The sequence below is a fragment of the Squalius cephalus genome, assembly GCF_949319135.1.
Source record: "Squalius cephalus genome assembly, chromosome: 4".
Lineage (NCBI taxonomy): Eukaryota > Metazoa > Chordata > Actinopteri > Cypriniformes > Leuciscidae > Squalius > Squalius cephalus.
This window is the reverse complement of record NC_137125.1, coordinates 51,477,573-51,502,125: the sequence shown is the minus strand read 5'-3', so window position 1 is coordinate 51,502,125 and position 24,553 is coordinate 51,477,573. Positions and strand designations below refer to the sequence as shown.

The 24,553-nt window shown below is 39.4% G+C and overlaps 1 long non-coding RNA gene across 1 annotated transcript; it reads right to left on the bottom strand.

The window, feature by feature from the left end:
• Nucleotides 1–1,566: 1,566 nt before the first annotated feature.
• LOC307157959 lies at nt 1,567–23,731 on the bottom strand. The gene is made up of 3 exons (XR_013821148.1): nt 23,490–23,731; nt 21,475–21,567; nt 1,567–1,754 (listed from the first exon to the last, which is right to left on the bottom strand). It is a non-coding gene; the product is annotated as an uncharacterized lncRNA (long non-coding RNA).
• Nucleotides 23,732–24,553: the final 822 nt, after the last annotated feature.

The window sequence follows — 24,553 nt, the reverse complement described above, 5'->3', positions numbered from 1 at the left end:
TCAGCAAAATTATATGGGGAAAAAAAAAACTTTATATCTAATTAAAATGATAACTGTATTCTCATTTTTCAAACTCTCCATATCCTGAGGGCCAATTGGGATGAGTGTTTTTTTTTTTTTTTTTTTTGCCATCTCTTCACCGCTGCGGCGTGCTGAACTGCTCCTACAGCAGGATCACATCATTACCATCTCCCCAGCTGAGTCGCCAGCAACCATTATCAGGCAGCATTATTAATCTTCTTGTCTTATCAACTTGCAAATCACAAACCATTGAGCCTTATGGCGTGGTTTTGGGTCCACAGTTATTCATTTTGTAGGTCTACCTAGCCTCCAAGTCCTCTTAATCACCTGACGATTGTCAGTCTCTTCCTTTTGCCCTGCCCCTGGTGGCCTCAAAAAAAAAAAAAAAGAAAAAAAAGAAGTCTTTTAGCCCTGCTCCCTTTATTTCTCCCTCTTACGTTTTTTACGAGGGTCCCTGCTTTTGAAACGACTAGACAGTGGAGAGGATAATTTTCATTAATAGAAGAGAATTAACATCCCACTGCCATGAGATGACCTCTTTCCCTGACATGTATGTCTAAGTCATTCTTGTCAGTTTTTTTTTTTTTCTATTAACATTCTTGGAAGAAAACGACAGCAGAATATAGGACTGATAGAGATGGGGGGAAATGGAGGGAGAGAGAGAGCGAGAGAAAGGAGATGTTTCTTTAAAACTAGATTCACTGACCCTCAGTTCTTCGCTCTGGAATCAGTTTGCTTTTCTTTGTACTGAAATATTCATAATATCGAGAAAGAAAAATATGTGCTTGCCTTTGTGTGCGTTTAGCTGGAGTTTCCTTTTTAAAAACTATGCCTGAATTTGTCCCTTTTTTTTAATTCAAGCTTTGTGTAAGATGCTGGATGTAACTCGGTATGAAACTCGGACAGATGCACGCGAGAGCCAAATTAGCCAGTTCAGATTTCTTTGATACTTCAAGAAAGAAATTCATCTCAATTCTCACAATCTAGTTTTTGAGCACTTCATTTCATCTTTGAAGTCACACAGTGTTTAAGTGGACACTTGCTTTCTCACTTCCACACAAAGGCACGGCTAAACGCACGCGTCCACACGCTGAGATTTCAACTTTTTTCATGGGATACAAGGCGAAATGTGTTAACGGTGCAATGCGGGGAGCAGATAATAATTTCCATGCTTCTCAAATCAATTCTGTGAGCTTCATCTAACTCCTATCAAACCTTTGCGTGAAATCCCAGCCCAGTTACACCTCCCGAGCACTTATAAATAATGAAAACTCGTTTGAGAGGAAAAAGACTGCTTAGGGACAAAATGTTGATTATAAAAGTGTCTTTTATCCTTCTGTTCCCATCTTTCTGAAGATGCAAAGACTGCAGGCAAACAAAGCAGAACGGAGGAGCCACATCCAACCAGAAATTAATTTTGATGAGAAAAGTGCTGACGTTCACGAGACAGACGGACAGGTGGTATTTAGATTCGAGCAGTGAGATTTAAACAGGCCTGACTCTTTGACTGAGATGTCTTGTGTGTGTATTTGTCCTTGCTCTTACCTTCTAAGTAACCCAAGACATCTGTTCTCATACATCTCGAAAGAGTTTCCTGCTACGACCGCTGGATCTAGTGTCAGAAACGAGATGTTCCCTGCACAAGACGTTGGCTGGACATCCAGTTACTTGTGGTGTTTTGGGTGGACGGTTATTTGGGGTCAGTTTGTGAGCCAGACAAAGATCTGAGACTTCTGTGGAAAGAAAAAATAATAAATTCTCAGTATCTTCAAAAGCATGTTTTCCTATTTTATTCATGCCGCTGTGATGCAGCAGCAAATTCAAGAGCAATTAGAGGCGGTTTCATGTCACTCCATAAATTGCAGCAAATGAATGTCAAGCAGAAGACAAACAGAAGCAAAGTTATAGTTCGTTTTTAGTTTTCAGCCATGATTTTGATACAGTTTAGTGTTAACTTTATTTATATTTGATTAGGGTCAGAAATCAATCGGGGCAAAAATGCCACCAATATGATTCTAAATGTGAGGACAAATATATAGTTGTGGTTAAATAGTCATAATATAGGAATCTAAACTAACAGGACATGAGTTTTAAGTTCTAATGAAATAAGTTCATGCATAAGTTTAGTTTGCAATTAACTTGCATCTGAATTAAACAAACACTCTCTTATTCAGCCGAGAGAAAACATGATGCACAGTGATTTTTGTTTTGTTTTGTGGCAAATATTTAGGAACTGGTCTGAGATGTCAATCTTACAAAAATAAAATCAAAAACACACTTTGTTTTAAAGTTTTAGGCTTTAGTTTACAATTAATAACCCTGGACAGAAGAAGAGAGACATGGAGCATGAAAGAGTGTCTGTATCCTTTGGTGATCCCTCAGTCTAAAATTGAAACACAAACACGGCACCAAAACACACTCATGGGCGCGCTGCAAGTTTTCTTTCAAAGCCTTGTGGCGGTCAAGTTTTCCACATGCATAAATACCAGGATAAAAACAGGCGAGGATGACACTGGCTCCATGGTTTAGAGCCGGCAGGAGCAGAAACCCACTCCTCTCCTCCGGTGAGGATTTTCTCAAGGCCCCTGGCAGGTCAAGCGACAAATTGCAGCCTGAGGTGATGGAAGGTTCTTGGCCAGCGCGGATGAGCTGTCAGTGGCCATCTCTCAGAGGATCAGCTCCTAGATCAGGCCACGTTCCTGAGGGGGTTTCGAAGGCAAACGTACTCAGAGTTTCACTTCTCTATGCTAATCCAGTCCTTAAAGGACTGTAGTTAGCGTTCTCGGGCCGGACTTTTGGACTGCAGACCGGTTGATCGGGATGGGGATTGGAGGTGGGGGGGGCAGGACTGAGGCCTCCCAACCCCAAAGGCTGCTCTAGGGTGGGTGCCTGGGGCTATTGCTTGCAAATCAGCACATTTTCCCCAATCAAAGCAAATAGAGGAGGCCCACTGAGCTTCTTAAGAGAGTGAATTATTCACAGTCAAAAAGGTCGCCACAAACTAACTTCTCTGAAATGAAGCGAACCCGCGCTTCCTAGGGCCCGCTTCTCGAAAAGTACATTTCAATCTTTAATGGTTTGAGAGAAGAGGAAAGAGGAGGGGAAAAGAAGCACGGGAAAAACTGCAAATGGAGAGAGTAAGAGCGAGATGCGATCAAAGTGATTTTCAAATTTGCAGATTAATGCACTTCGAAATATTAATGATAGATTTATTAAGAGCGGACCCCGGCTACACCCTCGCTGGCTGGGTAATTAAGTTTGCTCTCCACCTTGATGGTGAAATCCACAGTAAGTGAACTTTTGATGATGTAAACTAGTTTAAAACGGTTTCTGATCACCCACATCCAGAAAAGGCGGAAATCAAATGTGTTCATTTAAATTAAATTAGTGGTCCTCACTGAACTTTTAAAGGCGTTGTAGCTAAAACTACTATAACTCGACTGCTGGCTGGGTACGAAGACCAGTGTGTGTTTATACATTGGTAAAATATAAAATATAACAATTGATGTCAGAGCTGTGGTGCTCCTCTTGGTCAAACTGTCAAAATTGACTTCATCTCATCATTTTAACATTTTTATCTCATAATTTGACATGATCTCATACATTATCTCATAATTATAACCTATTGTGTCATAATTTTGACTTTTTATAATTGTCGACATTTTGAAAATGTGGTGGAAATGGGCTTCCATAATAAAGACTCAAATTCAATAGTTGAAATTATGAGATAAGTCATAATTATAAAAAAATGCTAATGTCATAATTGACTATTTCATAATTTCGACATTGTCACAATTTTATCTCATAATCTGGCATTTGATCTCATATTAATGATTTAGACTGATAATTTTCTCTTTATCTCATAACAATGATTGACAAATGCAAGACGACTTCGAATGCCTTGAGTGTGTAAGAGAACAAATCCTGTCTGCCAAGCGCGCTTCCCATGTTTACGCATTAGGGCAGTAGGTGGAGAGAAGACGGTCTTTTGTCGCTGTTCAATCGCATTCAACCACATTCTGGTCGAATGCTTTTTCGACTACCTCTGGAAGTGGTTGAAAGTGGACAAGCTCAAACCATTTTAGACCACGTTTACACCTGTATTTAGAGTCATCCACTAGTGATCTGATCGACCAAAACGAATCTTAACACCAGGTGTAAACAGGGCCTTAGTAGCCTATCTCATAACTGTTGACTTTTTATAATTGTTGACTTTTTGAAAATGTGCCGAAAATTGGCTTCCATAATGTAATAAAGACCCAAATTCCCCAAAAACTGTTTATAAAAAGTGTCCAACAAGAAAAAGAGAGCTAATTGTTTCTTTGATGGTGCCTCGGGTGATTTTGCGTCAGCTCTTGAATAATTAATCGTGTTTGAGAGTCCCATGCTAGCGGAAAGGCCCGTGGAGAGACTCGTGGGAACATGGATCTGCAGAGCTGGACCCATCACCACTAGCGGCACTTGTTTTCCCGTTTGTTGAGGCAGCGTCGGTCTGCCCTCTGTCTTAATGAGCGTGGACGCGCGGGTGCCCATGCACCTGTGCGAGGAACAGAGGGGTTAATCCCGCTCGGTGAGCATCGAGCTGACAGAGGTAAGGTGGAGGAGAGATACAGGAGGCTGTCGTTCCCTCGGGTTTCTACCCCAGCACGCTAGAATGAGTTGTTTCAGTCACTGCTGGATACCTGACAAGCAGGCCTTCATGAATTACAAAATGAAGATTGATAATCCCTTGTCTGTTTCCTCTGTGTGTGCACAAAGAAACACGCACAGTAAGAGAAAACCGAAGAGTGATGCAAAAATCACTGTCATTTTGCCATGCAAGCTGTTCTCGCTGGTTGGTACTTTCTCTTAAATGTCCTTAAAAGAATGTTTCGAGTTCAATAGGTTCAAAGTTAAACTCTACTGAAAGCATTTATAGCATAATGTTGATCATCATAGTAAATAAGAAAAAGAAATTGCGGAAAGCATTTTTTGAGATGTACACTAGGCCTGTTTCACAGATAGGGCTTATATCAAGCCAGGTAAGGCCTTAGTTCAATTAGGATATTTAATTAGCTTTTATAAATGTGTCTTAGAAAAAACATTACTGGTGTGCATCTTGAGACAAAACAATGGCACAGAGATGTTTTATGTCCAAGGTGCTTTCAGGTAACACAGCTCAAACATACATTTTAGTCTTGGGACTAGGCTTAAGCCTTGCCTGTAAAACTGGGGGATAAAGTTAAAAAATATAAAGTCTGAGTTTTTGCACAAGTCTTGTGTATATATTTTGAAAATAGTGTCTACTTTAACGTTTATTCAATGCTTGCACAGAATCCAGTACATTTCTTTAATTAATGAAAATAACTCCGAACACATCGGCTCAAGGAAAACTAGTCAACCAGTCAACCTGTCCCAGGTGTGAGTAAAATAAGCTGAAACCATCATTTTTCTTGAACTCTGAGCTGTTTAATCTGAAGTCCCGTGCAGCAGTCAACTATCAACTGCAGTGGGGTAAAAATTCAAAACACTAGGTTTGACGAGAGTGATGGACCAGTGGCTAAAATTGTTAAGGGGTGGAAGAAGATGTTTCTCTGCTGGTGTCAGCAGAAGTTTGCGGTGCGTGGAGGAAGGCAGAGAAGCAGAGGAAGATGCACTTGGCAATGGAGTCATAGCGAGACCGAGAAAAAAAAAACAAGTGCCACTGTTTGGGAAAGCTTGTTACACTCCAACAGAAAAGTCTTGACTTTCTTTCTCTCTTCTCTCTCTCTCAAACACACGGACTTGTCAGGCAAGGATTTTTTCCTCTTCTACCAGAGCCTACACTATATTTTCATATTAACATTTCATTTACAGTGTCATTGTGCCACATTTCCGTGAAATATCATTCCGGTTATTGGGTGTGTGTTCAAGGGAATGTGTGAAAATTCATTTTACAGTGACACAAAACCTGGTAACAGAGCTGCAAATGAAACCGGCAAGGAAAACAGATAATAAATAAATAAGTGGATACAAAACAAGACACCGCAAAGTCACAGCACGACGCAAAATAAAAACCCTGGAACGCATCCATATCAATTTCACCCCTCCAGCCTACCGAGAGAATTCCGAGAGAGATAAATAAAGAACATTTAACTGCTCTCCTATCCTGCGTTGCCTCTGGCCGTGTTAAATTCAGGGCACTTTGGAGGAAGAGATTGATGCTTTCCTATCTGATGCGTTACAAATGTCTGGAGGGATCCCGCTGTCCTGACTCTTTAAAAACCTGCACATCAGCATAACCGCCACGGCCACACACGCGCACGCCGGGAAGTTTATTGACTTGTGAAATCGCATTCAGGACAGCCTTTTATTTTTCCCAGACTATAACCTTGCCTTCTAGGTTGCTTACTCAACAGAGCTGATTATGAGGAGCCGTTATTCTCCCGTTGAAAGGTCAGTGTGGTACTACATGCTTCCGTTTTAATATCAGCTCTCCATTACGAGCCTGCAAGCACTCTTAGGTTATTAACAAATTGGCCCCAAACGTGGGGCATCTTTTTTTTGCAGAAGGTGAACGTTTGTTCATTGACGTGCCTCTGATTTGGGTCGGAGGGCTGTTGGTGGGTATCAGGGGCGCAGACAACAACCCCCGTAGCTTGTCGGGTGGAACATGACAACATGCTACATCTCTCTCCTTGTCACGGCCAACGCGCCAAATTGGCATCGCCACGTCGAGATGGTCAGCCCTGAGAAGGAGGAACACAAGTGGAAAGAAAAAGGAGCGCTTTACATATAGACACACAAGGATGACTTCAGGGCCTGTCAGAGGGAAAAAGTCAAATAGAGCTGAGTGATAGTTTTCTCCGTCAGCCGGCCAAAATGCCAGATAGCATGTAAATCATGATCGGCTGACCGTTTCCCCGGCTTCTCTTGGCTACTTGTCAGTTTCCTGTCGGCCGTCTCCGGCTGCATGGTTTGGACAATTGTCTTCGACTTAGAGAGAGCCTGAGATTGATGTTTATTCAAAGCGTCTCGCTTCAAGGGGCGGCCAACATATTTCAGCAACGGAACCATCAGAATGGACACCTCATCATTAGTCCACCTATTCTGGGTGTAGAGGAGTTTAATATGCTCGAGGATGGGAGAGCGGAAGAGGTTGAGAGATTGTATCATTTATCTAACCCATATTTAAAGGGTTGTCGGGGAAGTTTAGTGAGCTCGGGTTCAGGGGACTAATGGCTCAGGATGTCTTAATATCTTTTTTAAGTGTTAGCATTTGCCACATTGGATTTTCACATGATCGTTTTTAATGTGCCATAAAAAGCAATCGCTCAGACCTTATGTTGCCAGTGGTGGAGCATCAACAGTGGGGCATCTTGAGTGAGGACAATTATGAAACAATGACGACTCCGACGCTGCATAAAATTTCAGTCAGACAATGAAAATATGTGAATAAAACCAAACCATACAATGCCTGTTTGCCAGCTTGAGTTTTGGGCCAAATGTAACACTCACCAAATCTAAAATGCGACTAAAAATGGGCTAGGTGACAGTGTGATGGATTTTTAATAGATAAGATAGTAAACTATATTTTAAACTAACCATGGTTCTAACATCTAAACCTTACTTCCCTTTTAGGCCTAACCCTCTAACACAAAATGTACTAAAATGTTCTGTTCTTTGCCTATTGTGTCCAGCCATGGAAAATTCTGAAGTGCTGATCATGACCATATCAAAAATATACTGTCTACATTGTGTCATGACATATTGAGTAAATCAACTGAACTCTTAACCCTTTTCAATGTTTTTTCTGATGATTCGAGATCATTTTGCTTATGCCAGTAACAGAGGGTAAAAGGGAGGGGCTTGCTTTTACAAAGGTGACGTGAGTTAAGTCATGAGTTAGTCACGTTGATCTTATTGCTGTGTCTGTCTTTATCCTATAAAACCTGATGTATTATTATTTTTGGGTGAGATTCTCTGAGAATTGCTCGAGAACTCTCCCGGCCGTGATTAAAGCATTTGAAGGACGCCGATTGTAGACGAGACCCATAGAAACTAGGCACTACAAAATAATACAATGGTGTTACTGTACGTGAATCTGATCAAACGCATACAAACTATTTCATAAAGAAAAAAAAAATCTAGATGTATTGAAGATGCCTACATTTTTTTGCCTCCAGAACTCGTACGAGGAATATGAAAAAAATGACATAATATAAAAAATATAAAAAAAACAATTTTTTAAAAATTTTTTACTGAATGTGTATTTTAAATTGTTAAAAAAATGTCTTTTACATTTTTTTATTAAATTTAAATCCTGACCATCTCCATATCATTCCTGCAGATGACGCAATTTTTTAAAAAGCTAAGAATGCTTGCAGGGTCATACCGAAGAGATGATATTAAATTAGAATTTAAATAAAAAAAAAAGATATTAATAAAGTAAAAATAACATTCCATGTTGCATAAGAATTATTCACCACTGAATTCTGTAATATACAAATAAATACATACAAAAAATCTATTTTATCCCAATCTAATTCTTGACCCCTGAATGTCAAGTGAAATTCAGTCATTACAACTTCGGTCTTGTTTCCTTCTGAGACGATGGGAAATAACTTCAAACAACAGGAAATGAGACCTCTTATAATATCTCACATGAGATTCCAAATTAAGCAATTTTCCATTTATTGCTAGTATCGGAGCAAAGCTGTAATGCCTTTACAGTGCTGCCAGATGGCAATGTAAAAGACATACTCTTTTTGGACGACGTCCCGTAAAGAGTGAATAATGCAGAGTAGTGGCTGTGCCTCCAATGACCCGGGAACGCGTATTGACTTAACCCAGTCGTCATAGCTACCCCGCTCTATGTATATTTCCACAGGTGAGCAGTTAAAAACATGGATGGGCCAAATCCTGTCCAGAATGAATTATCCAGACCGTCTCTCCTTTCAAAACATCCTCTCTGGTATAATCAGCCCTCTATTAAAAAAAAAGGTCTGACACCAAAAGCTTTGAATCAGAAAAAAAGTGCAAGTTTAAATAATTTTCAAAAACAGCAGGCCAATAAATTACCAAGTAGAGGTTAATTTAGTAAGGAGAAACCCTAGGGTAATTACCCTGTCCGATTCCCCCTTGTGCCCCGGGGCCCCAGTCAAAAATGTCATGGAGGGGAGTTATTTTCTCCTAAAACACAGCCCAGGAAAAAAAAAACAGCCTGTCCTAACAAGGCCCCGGATAATATCACCCCCCATCATATTAGCTTTTGTCACAGGATATTACCACATCACCCGCATCCCAACGTCGCAAATTTCTTAATAATGCACTCATGTTTTTTTTTCACTCTCTCATTCTGCACATCGCATTGACGAGGAAGCAATTCCAAGCAAGGCAAAATCGTCCGGATGATATATTCCACTCGGGTGACAGTTTGGGCCAACAGAACTTCATTTTATTAATCAGCCAGGGCCTGCGTCAAGCGCAGGTTCCTAAATCTAACCCGCCCATTACACGTGGTGCTGGGTATTCATTCTGACATGATGTGAAATGTTTAGCAGTCACACTCTTGTCTTACTGACACATGGACTGCCCACCCTGTCAGCTGACAGCGCCCTCAAACACACGCACACACACACACACACACTCACGACTGCCATCCTGGAAATGTTTTAATCCTCTTCTCTTCCCATGCCGGACCGAGCCGCTATCACCGCCATCCCGCACGGCACTAATTATGATCTTAATCTAGTCACATCAGTTAGATCCAAATCAAATTTCCCCAGGCTGCAGCTTCAGCCACCCAGGCAGAAAGACGACGAGCTCCCCGTCCTTTAATCAAAGTCTGATTCGAGCTATTTCAATAAGACAGAGGCAGAAATACACCACGCTGAGGCTTTTGCAGAGAGAAAGAGAAAGACGACTCTTTGGTGAAACATAACAACCCCCAAAAACCCAAACAAGTCCAGAAAAACACACCCACACACTTTTTGGGGCCTCTTTGGTGCGAAAACACATTCATGTTCATTTTGTGGTCAATACGAGCTTCTATAAACAATCAGGGTAACTTTAGCAAGATGAAAGCTACCAGTTTCTGTGAGTTACCTGTACTTTTGCACACACTTAAATGTTCTCTGAAGCTTCAGATCTCATCGACCAATAAAAAACAGGGCACTCTTGAGAGAAAAAAATAGCGGGAGATCAGATATATGAGAAAAAAACTAACTAAATTCAGTAAGAAAGCACTAACATCAGTTTGTTTATGTTGTCATGCTCACTCTTAGCGCTATGCTAATCTGAAGTGAAATAAACAAGCTTCTGCTGATGTTGCTGTTTCATAAAAACATAATCTAGCGTTGGTTGGGGAGAAAAACGCTCATTTGCACTTCAGAGGTGCAACATAACAGTCTTGGCAGGCCTTTGCTTATGTTGCATAGACTCCCCGCCTATCACTGCTAAACGCTAGAAAACTCGAGTGCGAGGACTCCAAAGCAGCCTATTAGAATTTATAAACAGTTTAACGCTGTGCGCTAAGCATTTAAACAAACATCATGAATATTTCACTATTCATAAGATTTTCCCTCTGATGCTCTAAACGCTGAATCCACAACTAAATGTAACCTGTAACATCTTGTTAGCTAATTGATTGTGACGGCTTGCTAAACACACGCAAATGCAATGCGCTCCGCTCCGACAGCACGAAACGCAAAAGCAGATGATAGTCTGCTCTCAGCTCGCTGACTTTAGCAGGATCTATCTCTTGCAAACTAAGGCCTGTAGCAGCTTACTGTTACACATATTTACCACAGTATCTGGCAAAAAAACCATAGTAACTGCAGATATTGTTAAATGAACAAGATTTATTGGTTTTCATCATAGATAATTGACTCTCTTCACACAAAAAGGAAGATTTTACTTAGTAAAACACTGTAACTATGGTATTTTGTCAGAAACATTTTAGATTCATGCTAAAAATCTATGAGGGGAGAAAGAAAATACAACACTGATACAGTTTCTAAAGGTTTTTACAGTGCTATTTTCATCAAAATACCACACTTTGTCTTATTAAACCATAGTTACATTGCTCTGAACACCGTAAAGAGGACCTTTTGACTTTCATCTTACAAAAAATTAAGGTTCGGTTCCAATGCAAGAACTTGCTTTTTGTGCCCACTAGATACATAGCAGTGTATTCTTTATAGCATGGCTTTGCAGTTGGTTCCCTGCATGCTGTTAGAGGCTCAAGAACAACAAAAACAAATGTGATACTTCTTGTTGAGGGCCTAACACTGACATACTGGCAGAGATCCATCACTCAAAGTGAACACTAGTGAATTTCACAACAAAACATGACCTTTGAGCACTTTTGCATTTAGAACCTGTCCAGTGGTGTCCATCACAAATGAAAAAAGAGTCTCAAAGGCTTTAATTGTGACATAAACAAGCAACCTAACTGACGTTGGACTTCATGAACTTAGTACATAAGAAAAAAAACGAATGCCTAATGTATTACTCTTTGCAACTCTGGTCTTATGACGGACTTTCTCCGCAGCAGCTGCAGTGGTAACAGTAGGATGAGCCGCTGTGTGCTGCTGCAGCAGAAAGCACTGATTGAATCAGAATGCCTACACGGGGGCTTTGTCAAGCATCTGCACCCGCCAGCTCCCCTGGGGGACGCCTCCGACCGCATCCTCCACCTGCCCGGCACGACACGCGTCTGTGTGGGCCCTCGGTTCTTCTCCGGAGGGGGCCTGCACCCCTCTGCTTGGAGAGAAAGGGGGGTGGAGAGAAGGCCAGACGCTCTCGTAGGTACGATTCTCCCACCGTAACATTATGATAATGCTGTAATCGCAGCAGACAAGCAAATCACAAAGCAGGTAATTTCCTATCTGCCGTGCAAGACTGATGTAAATGCCGGTGTCTCGTACCACAGGGGGAAAGGCACGTATGGTGCTGTCTTGTTGAGATAATAGGCGGCAACTAAGCTATTTTTATACCCGTGAAATCCCAAATCTCACCAAAACAGAGCCCCTTACATACGTTCTCGGCGGATGCTTGCGCATTTGGCCCCAATCAGTTCGTATTAAATTGTTCAAAACCAGCATTTGTCCGGTCACAAGAGAGATGGCTTTGGTGTTGTGTATGCAACGCGCATCAACACCTCCTCCCACAACAGTCTGGTGCACCCAAAGAACTATATGATCAAGGGAGCCACCACTCAGTCATCCCTTCCAAAACATACACAAAAATCCACAACTCGCCTGGCACCCATCTCTGTCAGTTCGGATGCCGGGCTGAGCTCTTGTTATTTCAGTCTTTGTGTTGTGCGGCAGTGTGTTTACAGCACACAGGCCTTGTTTCCTCCCTCAGAGAACTGCGAACTGATGAATAAGTAACAGTGTGTCTCCATGTGGCCGGCCCTCTCTTCATCCCTGCAAGTTCCACGAGCTCCCCTGGCAGCAGAAGACGCTCCGCAGAGGCTGCCGGCTTTCCGGAATGCTCTCCGAGGGTCTGGGGACAAACATGCAGCAGAGAGAGAGGGGAAAAACAGCTCTTTATCCCAGACATCAGTGGGAATATGTAGAGACGGAGGAGGGGGTGGAAGTGCTACACTCTAGCAGGAAAGGGAATGCATTATGGAAGTGTCAACTCTCCTGAGGAGACACTCCAGTGCCGGAGGAGGAACTTATTAACCCTTAGCCTGCTAATTAAACAGCTCCAACACTGAGTCAAATGCCATTTCATTTCCTTTAACTGCGAAGAGGGGACTGTAAATACCAACAGTGTTTTTGTGTTCACGTGGGCAGGGGGAGTTCATGTATATTTGGGATCGTAAAATAATCATAGAAGGAGCTGTTGCCAGAAGGAGTTGCAGGCCATGGTTGTGCACCATTTAGAATCGAGTTGAAAATGCCTAGAGATGCTTGTTGTTTTTGAACTAGAAATGCAAAGTTGTTAAGACAAACTTGCTGGGTTGTCAAAGTCTTGTATGAACGTTTTGAAAAAAAGCTTAAAAAGCCTGACAGACAGACAGATAGATACTGCAGACGGACTGATGGATAGATAGATGTTCAACTTCTTGTGTTTTGAGGCCAATTCAATTCACATTCTAACTCATGAATTGAAAAGGAGCCAATTCTTCAATTGCGAATTTTACACAACCCTGCCGCAGGCGTTCTTCACAGAGCGTGACGTCTTCCAAGAGGGTGTTTCCTAATCGCATTGATGTGAAAAATCTAAAAAGGCGCCTTAAATCTTTAAAACAAGCACACGTAGAGAGCCGTGACTCGCTAATGGCATGTAATGCCTTTTGTTGTCGAAATGAGAGCAATTCATATCGCCACTAAAAACAATGCATCAATTAAGCAATTAGCCGCGAACAAACTGGGCAGCTATCCAAGCCACCCAATAAGGCACTGTGCCAAGGGGCTTGTACCATTCATTATGAACATCACAGAGCAGAGGGTTGCCTTTCATTCACAGAGTGGAGGCATTTGTCTGCCACTGAGGAGATGTTTTGTTCCACCAGATGTGCTTTTAACAGGGGCCACATGGTCGGTCAAGGCTTGGAACTATGGGGGGACACTGTGGCCTCTTCACTGAATCAGATTAATTAAGTCATCAAAGCAGCCCAGTGGCAGTCGGGCTTAATTGTGGTAATTGAGGTTAATAAGGAGCTATTATGCATTGATCACAAGCTTTGTCTCATTGAAGCTGCAAATTGTGCTTGGTTAAACACCCAGAGAGTGGAACGGCAAGCTCTGTTTCTGTGGTGCTTTTTCATTTATTCCCACCCAGGAACCCAGCCGGTCTTAAGGAGCGGTCACAAATTCAAGGCATGCGAGCACCGCGTGGCCATTCTTCCGCCGAGCTATTACAATAATGCGCCCGCAGCTTAGCTGAAGGTCAATTTTATATTTGAACAAATCGCTCAGTGGAAGGTGGCCGGGCACTTAGTTCTGCTGTAGTTAGAGATCTTAACAACAATCTAGATGTTGGCTTTTATCCGCCTGATATTTGGATCTGACTGAATCTTAACCTTTATGCTACGGGGCCCGTTATTAATTAACACCCACCAAGAGCGTCCCTAAACCCCTTTCCCTCTCGTTCTGCATTAGTTTATTAGGAAGTCATCACTCTGGGTGAATTTAGACATGTCCTTCACTAACACTTGACCGTCTTCCTTAAACAAATGTCTCCGACCTTACGACAGAAAAATATCAAAGTGTCGTGACCGCCTCTGATTAACGATATGCTCTCACGTCTGGCTAATTTCACACACGCGCTTCTAAAACCCTGCAAATCATCTGCTCTGGATGTGTCTAGACGGGAACCCAAAGACAAAGAGGTATACTATGGGTTTAACAAACGAAAAGTCCAGAAACTTCATTCAGGAACTCTAATAAGGGCTAATTCCAGCCCTATTACGGACTTTAAGTTCTTGCATTAACACTGCTTTCTCCCACACAGTGGCTGCAAAAAGCTCTTCGGGAGTTAATGCCGCAAAATTATCTGCATTAAATAAAACGATGCAGCTCGTGGTCTGTCCTTTCTCACTTTTAGTGGTTTCACGCTGACTGAAGGCAAAGGCTGGAGCGCTTCATAAATTAGACGCTTATGGCTGATAAAAGGCCTGCGATGCGAACGCTTAAAGCCTTGCACGACTAATCCGATGGAAGGGCCGCCAGGCAACTGTGTACTTTCCAGCTCTGATTAATGCAGCATGATCTGTTTAGGGCAGAGCTCCACATCCTCACGGACAAAAGAGCGCAGCCCTGTATCTCTCAGCAAGTGTGTTCTGAAAAGCACATCCTGAGGGAGAAAACGAGTACGGTGTGAAGTGAAGTGGCGGAGCTTCCTGGTCTGTTGTGCTTGTACAGGGCTGGATTTTCCCTGTCAGGTACTAGGATGAGGGGGATGGAGAGGTTGTAATTAATCAAAGTCAGGTGTGGCTGAGTGCCTGGCCATGCAGTAGATACCTGTCCTGGAAACCTTTTTTTCCTTTTCCGCTCTGTCACAATCTATCTGTCTATCGGAGCGTGCTTTCATACTAGAGGCTTTTGGTCCAGTCTGATGTCAAAGTTTGGTTTGTTTAGTTGCCATGAAAGCTAGTGCATGAGCTTTCAAACTGTGAGAATGGTGCCGTGTTCACCTTAGGAATAAGATACGTTTTTAAAATAAATTGACAAGTTTGTTGGTGGGCATAACATACAGTGCAACTTTCTTTGGAAAGTGTTTTCTGATTCATGAACAAATGAGTTTTATGAGACAGTTCTTGAATTGTTCACAAAGACATGACTAAAATAATTCTTTACTGAATGTACTCCAAATCCATCAGAATAACTAAATACAGTAAAGCACAACAAATTAGTTTTATTTATTCTCATATTTTATAAAAAAAAAAGTTTTTTGGTGGTTATTGGGTCCTGTTCATCTATATAGCAGCATATTTCATTGTGCTTTTTAATTTAATCTATTTTTAAATTAACCATTTTTATTTCTTTTTATATACTTAATTAATGGTTTAAAAATGGACTTTGACATGTTTTTTTCCTATTCTATGCCCATATAAACTCATTTTGAATTACCATAGTGTACAAAATGTGCTATATAAATACACCTGCCTTGCCGTGCCGTGCCTAAATCAAAAGGAACAAAATCAAAAGGAAAACAATAAAGCTAGTGTTTTCTCCTCTCAAGTCAACACAGAAGCAAATAAAACATTGCATGAAACACTATATCTAGGCCTAGTGTTTTGCGTGAAGACTTACTGTAAGATCTTTAAGGGAGGAGAACTGAAACTGAATCTCAGTTTTCATCTTCAGTGAAAGCATCAATAAATTAAAGATTACATCCGCCACAATATGCGCACACAAACACACGCAATGTGCTCATTAAATAGGAGAATAAGCAGATACAGAGACACCTCTTGGTAAACCGAACATAACTAACAAAGAAAAGAGGCCCAAATCAATTCATTATTTTTGAACTCGACAAGGAAATGGTTTGCCAATTAGAGCGAGGTCGATAAAGCAAACCTGGAATGACATTCAGGAAGAAAAACGGAAGCTTATCACCTTGTTTAATCACACCAGTTATTCACAGCTCCACTGGGAAAGGGGGTTTAAAATAGCACTGTACATCCTCACTTAATCCAGTATACAGGAACAGAAAAGAGCCTTGGAAAGAGAGAGAGAAAAACAGGACACATTTATTGGCCTGAATGCTCTAATCGGACGATTTTGTTTTTTTCCCCGAGTAAACAGCCCTAGTCAGAAACAGCTTTAAGTAGTCATTACTGTGTCCACGACCAAACAGCAGCATGGCAGCTCTAATTTTGCCCACCTGACCGCCTCTCTTGTAATTGCACTTGCATCCATCAGACTCAACAACATGATTACACGTATGATCTGGAGTATGTTGCATGTGTTGTTGTACGAGGTGGAGTGCGGCTTAGGAGCTGTTTATCAGCCAGGGCAAGCCGTAATTATATGCTTCTGAGCGAGAACATGTCGCAGAAACAAGAACAGAGAGAGTGAGAGAGAGAGAGAGAGATCATACAGCACCAAAAATGAAAATGTATGTGATTTGACTCTTGATTATCTTACACTGCAACTATCTAATCAAGCCTCTCTGCTGTCAGATCTAATAACACAGTGCCGTACATTTTCTTACTGCTTGACCAAGAGCTCCAATTATTCTGATTCTGAGCGATCTACTTAAAAAATGCAAGTCTATAAATAAATGCAGCATATTGTGAAGATATTCACTGATTATTAAAGGGAGCATATCATGGAAAACAGGATTTCGACGCTTTTAAGAGTTTGATGTAAAAAAGTAGACATACTCTAACATTCACAATGCAAAACTCTCTTTTCAGTCCATCTAAAGCATTTCTGAATGCTGCACTGCTAAAACAGGCTGTTCAAAATATGGTATTGACATCATAACCATAAACACACTGACCTGCCCTGACTAACTGCTGTGCGAAGTGTGCTAGTACGTGCAGGTTAGAGAAACAACATTGTCATTTACCAAAAGTGGATGACTGAAAAGTTGGAAGTTGCATAATTTTACTCACAAAAAAAAAAAGGTTTGGTACAGTGATTTGATTATGTACAGAACTTGACATATCTTGTCTTTTTATGACTTTGTGTATATTGTAGACTTCATTTTAATCTTGAAAATAAGGACTTAACTCTCGTTTGTGACTTAACATGTTAACACTACTGCCATTTACATAAAGAACCCTTGAAGGTTCTATTTTTAGGAAAGGTTTTTATGAGAAATAATACAAACAACGTAAAAATGTTATTAAATACAAAATAAAGAATTCATAATATAGAATAATATAATATAATCTTTATTGGAAATCAATAAATCAATAGTCTTCAAAAAAGAAACCGCCTAGAAATGCATATGCATTTATAAAACCCCACTTCTACGCCTAGGGTGTTTCCTGGAGGACACTGTACAGTACGTTACAGCATGAAACCATGCAAGCAACTATGATTTACATTAGAGGACTTCAGAACAAAATGCAATAAAAGTGGTAAAAAAAAAATGAAATTGCTAAATCAACTGATCCTACAAGAGAAAAAAAGAAAATTCTGAAATCAGATGGCAACGGCAAGGATGACATTATTCCTATTATTAAAACTTTTCAGTGCACCATAAGGACTTTCATTACCACCAGCAGTCTCTGCAAAAAGAAAAAAGAAAAAAACACCTTAGTCCTTCAATATTGAGTTTCTAGCTTAAATATTGTTCTAGGAAGACACAAAGTGAGATATCTCTTTCTCTCTCACTCGCTCTCTACAATGCAGTACCAGTGCAGGATGGGGGTCTAATAGACTCTACTGGGACCCAGCATTTAGCACTTCTGAAAGCACTGGCGGGATTCCTCTGCTCCTTCACTGGTTTTGTTTAATACACTATAATACAGTTTTATCCATGGAGGAGAGCCGTTCCATCTCTACCAGCCTCCGGCCTCTTTGATCAGCGGCTATGTCGAACACGGTACCTTCGCTTTGTGCCTGTTGCCAATAGAGACCACTTCCCAAGGAGTTGTGGGTATTCTCCGTGCGGTGCTTCAAAAAAAAAAAAAGACTCCCTTAGCCACAATGATGAACTAAATGCATTACAATACGAGAGTATTAGTGTATATCTAATGCTACACTCAGAGGCAAAACCAACAGTGCTTCTCGCATTTTCCCCTGAGAGGACGGCCATGCAATCTAAATGTTTTGAAAGCAAAGAGCAAAAACGCATTTTATGCTTGCAATGAAACAACACGCATGGCCTAACTGACCTCCGTCTAATAGAGCACCTATGTAAAACAGCCACTGACCTTTAAATATTATATGCTAATAAATAGCTGTGCTGAGGCCAGGATCCCCAAACATGGGATCTCAGGGTGCCGTGTGGACTTTTAATAAGGCAGGTTTCTTTTTTTAAAGATCCCAATGCCAAGTAATTGATCCCAAAAGGAAGGGCTTTCACCCGTAGACCAGGGGAACGGCAGTGAATAGTTCAGCCACACCGCCCTTTTTCACAGGATAGACGGAGTGAATGAATGAAAACATCCTGAAGCTACTGCAGGTTACACCAAAACAGAGTTTAGTGACTAATGTGATGGAAACGAAACCTGGCGTTTGGGGAGATTCAAGGTCAAGAAAGAGCAGGATTGAGTCAAAAAGTGGTACTAAATGAAACAAGTGTGTGGCTAAATGAAGGGTGTTTGTTTGCCGCAATCATCTCAAACTCACAAAACTCGCGGGTGCTCTCATGACTTATAAACACGTTTGCGCGCACAAACAGAAGTGCGTCTTCTCATCTAGGATGAGAGGCGAAAATCGTTTTCCATTTCTGCAAGTCGATGCCATATCCGCACGCACAAAGAGAGATTATTCCTAAAACAATTAGTCTTCTTCTTCCCTTGTGAAGTGGAGCAATTGATCTGGTGATAAACAAGAGACTTATGGGCTATTGACTCTGGCCGGGTTTAGTGTCTGCCTAGAATTACAGCTGAATGCAATCCATAGAACATCTCAGTGAGACCACTGGACAAACAAAGAGTCAAGGCTTTTCAGGGAGGCCAGAGGCCTATAATGACCCACAGCATTGTACAGGTTTAAAGAGATTGTCTGACTAAGCCAGGTTACACCAGTCAGGATTTATTACAGATGTGATGTATACTCCACAAGCTATCAATCATAAGACATTTTGTATGAGTAATGCCAACAAGGTTGATATAGAGGGTTGATAACTGTGTGCAGACGCTAGAGGTTATGTAGAGTCAGAGAAGATTTCAATGAAGATGGTGTGGCGCAGTAAGTTTTCTAAAGTGACACTCCGTCATGTGGCCAAATTTTTGCTCAGTCCTTATACTGTAAAGTACAGTTTACTACTAAATAACAAAATTAACTAAATGCAATGTGATAAGACATAAAAACAAATAGTTTTGATTGGGCTTCACTGGCACTTTTTGATCTTAATGATAAAGTATTGTTCATGATCATATCGCTGATATGCTTTTATGCGTATATGAACAAACTAGAGAGATAAGAAGAGACACACAGGCAAAGAACAATTCCAAAATCATAACACTTATCATATCAAATCACTTCATCAACCCTAAAGAGATGAGACTTCAGAGAAAATGACTTCAAATGATGGCAGGAACACGACAGCAAAACTCAATGGAATTAATCAGTCCAGTGCCTTCGGTAATTGTAAATTCTTCCGTGCAGAATTTCGATATAAATAATATATGCTATGTACACACATCATGATGTAATCAACACTAAAGGTGGAATACAAACAACTGTCAGCCCCAGAAAGAAGAGACTCAATGCCAAGATCTATAATTGATTTATATGAAAATAAGTTTGGCGACCATCTCCCGGGTAATCTGCTTTGTATGATGAACGACTGCTGCGGGTTTCATATAATTTCATATATCTTGCTTCAAGTACATAGAAACTGCAAATAAAGCTATTAAATAAACGGTAAACACCAAGAGTGGCCTGTTGGGGAATAACAAGAAGCCCTTTAATTGACAGATTTGAAATCTAAGGCCAATTCTCTCCACTGCACTGTGATTCCTGTATGCACGTTGCCTCTAAACTGTCCCATAAAATCCTATCACTGCACTTAATTGTTCGATATCAAGCCGAAGCGTCCGAGGTAATTCAAATGTCTTTTGCACGATGAATATGTGCAATCGTTCTCTTTTCCTATTCTAATTTAATGCCATCTGGGCCACATGATTGGCCCGGTGTTGCCATTGCTGCCAACCGAGGTCAGCATAACCATCAAGCGCTGTAATTGAGTAGTTAGTAGCAATTTTCTCCCTTTAATTTCCATCTGCAAAACCCAGGCCTGGCATGGCAAATAGCACATTACACCCGCACAATGCAGCCGGCCAGTAATAACATCATTTCCACAGTTTGAAAACTTCCATGAACAAATGACGAATTGTCGGTGTATATGTCATCTCATTCGCCGCACACAGGCGTACGTACCCATTCGAAACATCGAGATATTCTCGTTAGGAAACTGATCTCTATTACCAACAAATAATCCCAGTTGATCGGGAAACAGTTGACTTTTTTTCATTTTGCATCTGCGCATCAGATTTATGAAACCCTAATCTTTAACCGATGCCAATCCGTGTGTATTTCCCACCAAAAAGGACAAGGTGCTACTGCAAACTAATGGTCCAACGCAGTCTATCGTTGTGACTTGATAAGTTTTGCCGACAGATTTATGAGGATCGTAAAGCAAAATCAGGGACGAGAATGTAGCAGGCCGACGTTTAATGGCTACTTATCACACGAAGGGTTTTATTCGTCTGCACACGTGTATACACACACACAGATCGCATTCACGTTTGGCCAAGTGGAAAATGAATGCTTTATTCTCGTCCTAATGATGTCCTTCTGAATGTGAAAGAGATGTTTTTAAGAAAATGTTATTTAAAATAATACATTAAGCACTGTCAACTCAAGACACAATTCCCTCGTAACATAAATTTGATTTTTATATCGCTCGCGGAGAATGGAATCCTTTTTATAAAATTTTGTAATTACTCTGATGCACTACATCAAAAGGAAAAGTAATAATAGTTGTAATTTAATCTATTCTCACAAGTCATTTTCATAAACTCTCCCTCTGTCTGCCTAATGCACGTTTCATTCATTATTTATAATGCGCTGATGATGTGGTAATGACAATGCCATTGTTTTTTACACTTAGCGGTGATTCAGAGCTTTCATTACGGGCACGGCGGGCCGCGGATTATCAAGGGCAAACAAAAGATAATTAACGACAGGAAGTAGGGCAGCCGAGCCCGGCTGGGCACCGCCAGGAACCCCCCGACTCAGGGTTCAGCGAGCACAGGTCTATTTAGAAGACTTGGCTTCTGTGAGGACTCAAACAGCATAATTAGTGAAGGCTCCCTGTTAGGAGGGGAATGCAATTTATTTTTACCTCCTCCTCTTCTTTGCACCTCCTCCTTCCATTCTTCCATTCCCTCTGTCTCTCTCTGAACAGATATCAACGCTGAGCTGGAGGTGTGAGAATCTAAGGATGAATATAGAGCGATCAAGAGGAAGTTAAACAATGGACAGTCAACTAAATGACAAAATGTAGCAGGAATTATCAAGTCTTAAGTCAAAAAGATGATGATGATGATGATGATGTGCGTGAGCGTGTAATTTGATATTTTTTCTTTTTAATATATGCGTATACTGTGTGAATATGTATATATATATACAGTGCAATGCATAAGTGAATACACCCATGCTAAAGTTGACTAAAAAGAGGAATAAAAAATCATATTTTGGAAATTGAACTTAATGCCTTAATTAAAAAAATTAGGAAAAATCCAACCTTTAAGGACACCAATTTTCTTTGTGAATGAATAATGTATCGTAAATAAATAAATGTTCTTCCTTAAAATACATGGTGCATAAGTGAGTACACCCCTATGTTAAATTCCTATAGAGGCAGGCAGATTTTTATTTTTAAGTATTTTTTTTATTTTTTTTTTAGGATACTATGCATCCTGATAAAGTTCCCTTGGCCTTTGGAATTAAAATAGCCCCACATCATCACATAGCCTTCACCATACCTAGAGATTGGCATGGAGTACTTTCCATAAGATCATCTCTCAATGCAAATCAAACTAGCTATTAGGCTAACTGAAATAAAACCATGCCAATCTCTAGGTATGGTGAAGGCTATGTGATGATGTGGGGCTATTTTAATTCCAAAGGCCAAGGGAACTTTATCAGGATGCATAGTATCCTAAAAAAAAAAATAAAAAAAATACTTAAAAATAAAAATCTGCCTGCCTCTATGGGAATTTAACATAGGGGTGTACTCACTTATGCACCCTGTATTTTAAGGAAGAACATTTATTTATTTACGATACATTATTCATTCACAAAGAAAATTGGTGTCCTTAAAGGTTGGATTTTTCCTAATTTTTTTAATTAAGGCATTAAGTTCAATTTCCAAAATCTGATTTTTTATTCCTCTTTTGAGTCAACTTTAGAATGGGTGTATTCACTTATGCATAGCACTGTATATATATATATATATATATATATATATATATATATTAGGGTTGTCAAAAGATTAATCGCGATTAATCGCATCCAAAATAAAAGTTTGTGTTTACATAATATATGTGTGTGTACAATTATTTTGTATATATAAATACACACACATTCATGTATATATTTAAGAAATATTTGCATACATATACTGTATATATATTTATATAGTTTATATTATATATAAATATAATTTTTTATATATATAAATAACACATTTTTCTTAAATATATACATGCATGTGTGTGTATTTATATATACAAATTTAATTATACACAGTACACACACATATATTATTAAAAAAAAACTTTTATTTTGGATGCGATTAATCGCGATTAATCTTTTGACAGCCCTAATATATATATATATATAAGAATAAGAATAACTAAAACTAAAATTAAAGAATATATATATATTTACATATATTCTTTAATTTTATTGTTATTTTTTTCTTTTTATTCTTAAATAAATAAATATCTAAAAATAAAACACATATACACACACACACATACATATATATATATATATATATATATATATATATATATATATATATATATATATATATATATATATATATATATATATATTCTTTAATTGATTTTATTTTTACTTAAGCTATTTTTATTCCTAAAAATATATATAAATAAATAAATATATTCTTTAATATAATTTTCCTTATTTAATTTATATTTATTTATATATATATATATATATATATATACACACACAAAAATGTTATTATTATTATTATATTATGACATTCTAAACATAAAAGATTATTTGTTAAGTAGTGCCGTTTGGATGCCGTTAAACGACAGTTAATCCCCTTTGCTTTTTATTAAGACATGAAATGACATTCTTCACATACCGTACATGCCTTACCATCATCCTCTCTTTGTGTTACTCCAGCTTTTCTTCCTCCGCCTCAGATAAATAAACGTTCTGGATGGCGGTAGAGCTGACAGAACCCCAGGCGTCCCTGTATGTTGTTTGACAGTGAGCAGGGAATGACAGCTGTTCAGCAGTACAGATCTCAATCTGTCCTCAACTCCTCAAGAAGTGTGTACTGTCTTTCACACCTCACACACACAACAGGAGACCACTGCACCGACTCCACATCACACCTGGACCACAAACGTACAGTGTGTTAGAATGATTGTTGTACTATCATACACAAGGAGCAGCAAGCCTTAGTGTGTTTCTAAACTAGTTTTTATAAATAATATTGTTCACAGCTGAGGTAAACCAGACTTTTGGGAATGTTCTCAAATGGAGAACCACTTCGTATAACTTTTTTCCCAATTACCAATTTTAATCTATAGCAATGATTATCTATACGTAAAATGTATGGTACTCCCCCATTCAAATACCCAGTTTAATGTGTCTGAATTTATTATCCATACTTTTTTTTGTTCAAAACTGTCTCCAAAAGTGAGATTAAACAAAAGTTATGTTTAAATATATAAGTATTTTTTTGTTAATTTATTATTATTATAAATTATATATATTTTTTAATATTAAAAAAATTAAAAGGTGCATATATATATATATATATATATATATATATATATATATATATATATATATATATATATATATATATATATATATATATATATATATATATAAAACGACATACATATATATTGTATATACATACATACACACACACACACACACACACACACACACACACACACACACACACACAGAGTATAGTATGTTTGTTAGTATGTTTGTTTGAACCAAGTAAACCCACTGACACATTTTCCTGGGAATTTACATTAATTTAAGGTTTATTTGTAGCCATTCTTATTAATTTTATATCAAATAAAATAGAAGTCTATGATATGACCCCATTTAGACAGCAAAGTAAATGTCTGTGTGTGTGTGTGTGTGTGTGTGTGTGTGTGAGAGAGTGAACACACGTGGGGTTGTTATGTGCA